Consider the following 2,813-nt stretch of genomic DNA (forward strand, 5'->3'; position numbering starts at 1 on the left):
AGTTTTACACTTATTCTTTTCCATTTATGGTCAACAGACCTCATTTACATGAAATTATACCTTCTGAGTAAAATGAGTTGAGATCATTAGTTGTGTTTGGACTGATGGCAGGTATGTGACAATTATTATATTCCCAGGTTAAAATTAACTGATGCAATTGTATTCACAAACAACGGAGAGCTACCAAAATGGAAAAAAAATAATTTACGGAAAATTGTCTTGTCTCCATTTAGGAAAAGACACATCAAAAGGTGTTATAACAACAAGTTTACAAAGCTGTAGTTTGAAGGTGTGTGTGTGTGTGTGTGTGTGTGTGTGTGTGTGTGTGTGTGTGTGTGTGTGTGTGTGTGTGTGTGTGTGTGTGCATGAGCGCTCGTGTGTGTGTTCATCTCCTGAAAATCATAATGATCCTTTGCCCAATTTCAGTATGTTGTGTTTGTGTGTGTGTGTGAATGCATGTGCGCGCACACACGTGTACATGTGCATGTTTTTTGTCCGTGTGTGTGTGTGTGTGTGTGTATTTCCATGTGCTGGAAAGCACAATAATTTGATCAATTACATGAGGTAGTTCTCAGCTGTTTGTATGAATGTGTGTGTTTGTGGGGGTGGGGGGTGTATGTGTGTGCATGTGTGTGGGGGTGTTTGTGTGTCTCCACATGTGCATTCATGTACGTGTGTGTGTGTGTGTGTGTGTGTGTGTGTGTGTTAATCTGCTGTTGAGCGCAAAAGTGCCCCATTGCACCACCGGGTCAAAACTGACCCGGGAACAACACAAATGCAATAAAATTAAAAACACCCAAAATTCAATGAAAGTAGTGATCATTAATATTACTTGCGAACAACCTCACTGGGAACCACCCATGTTATTTTTGGTTAATTTGGTTGTAATAAACCCATACTTCTGATAAAGAAACTTTGAAAACGAGTCAAATTTGACCCGAAGACGACACAAGAGTTAACAACTTTTCATCTTTAACGTCTTAAGATGGTACAGACCAAATTTGAAGTTGATCGGATGAAATATATTGAGGCCGCCAAAAATGTGCCCAAGGGCTAAAACCAATTAGGGGGCGCTATAGAGCAACCATACCACTCCCAAGCCCAAATGTGAATTCAGATGAAAGAGTTTACTATTCTGCACATGGCTGAAAATTTTTAGAGTTTTCGTGCATCCTAAAGTCCCTAAACAAGTGTTCGTAAAATGAAGATTTCTGCACAAAAACCAAGATTTTGGAAATTTTAGAATTTTTAAGATGAGACCTATGTTCCCTCAAAAGTTGGTATATTAACTTATTACTTTTGTCCAATTTAAGGCACACGTTAGGGGGCGCTATGGAGCCCCCTAGCAACGCACGAGCCCAATTACAACAGAACTTTGCAATTTTCACCAGTTGTGACACGTGTGCAAATTTGTGAGTTTTTGTGCATTCTAACCCCCTCAAAAATGCGAAAAATAATCCTTACAAAACAAAAACAATAGGTTCCTTCGCACTTTCAGTGCAAGGCACCATTGGGGCCTTACACTTTCATGCTCGGGCCCTAATAATAATCCTTAGAATTACAATAGGGTTCCACAGCCCTGCTGTGTGAACGACGTAGCTTTGCTACCGCCGGTTCTTCCAGACTCTGGCTTGGACCCCTAATAAAATCCAATGCAGTTGCATAAACTCACCACCAGATGTCCGTCTAAGACCGTGTGTGGAGAGAGGGGCGCCGCAGTGGTCTGACTGCAGAACATGGAGAAAACATACAGAATATGTAACATTAGTCACAGCAACTTATTTATATGTATGTGTCCTTGATGTGCATTGCTGTAATGTTTAAAAATAACTAATCCACGAAACATCACATTTTATTTTATGCGGGGAAATCCCCAAACCATATTCCATTAACAAAATCTCACATTTTATATTTGTTTTGCTTTTTCATAAATCATTCTTACCTCGCCAAAAACATATAAGCATGTTATATAGTCGGGAGGTTAGACTAAGAAATTCGGCATACAACCAACATACCAACGATCTTGTATTTTGGCTAGATTGAATACTTTATCCTTACAACCTTCTACTATACACAACGGTAGTCGGTGAAAGAGATACACCGTAAAACACACTTTTTTTTTAAACAGGGTTTGGCAGAGAAAACAAAGTTAATCTCAGTATTCGGGTCCTATTTAAAGCTTAGCTTGTGTCCTCAGTGTGCATTGTTGTAATGTTTAACAACAACTAATCCACAAAACATGCCGTTATATTTTAGGCGGGAAAATCGCCAAACCATATTCCAGTAACAAAATTTCACAATTTATACATTTTTAGCTTTTTAATACAGAATCCTCCTTTCAATAAACATGAATTAGTATGGGTTAAAATCGGGAGTTTAGACTCATAAATTCGGCATACAACCAACACACAATTGAGCTGCTATTTTAACTACATTATACATTTTAAAACCGTTTTTATTGAGGTCAACCTACTAAAGGTGGCAGGCAATTATAATAAAAAATAAAATCCAATGCAGTTGCATAAACTCACCACCAGATGTCCGTCTAAGACCGTGTGTGGAGAGGGGCGCCGCTGTTGCAGTGGTCTGACTGCAGAACATGGAGAAAACATACAGAATATGTAACATAGTCACAGCAACTTATTTATGTATCCTTGATGTGCATTGCTGTAATGTTTAAAAATAACTAATCCACGAAACATCACATTTTTATTTTATGCGGGGAAATCCCCAAACCATATTCCATTAACAAAATCTCACATTTTTATTTGTTTTGCTTTTTCATAAATCATTCTTACCTCGCCAAAACATAT

Source organism: Sander lucioperca, chromosome 18 (genome assembly GCF_008315115.2).
Source record: "Sander lucioperca isolate FBNREF2018 chromosome 18, SLUC_FBN_1.2, whole genome shotgun sequence".
Lineage (NCBI taxonomy): Eukaryota > Metazoa > Chordata > Actinopteri > Perciformes > Percidae > Sander > Sander lucioperca.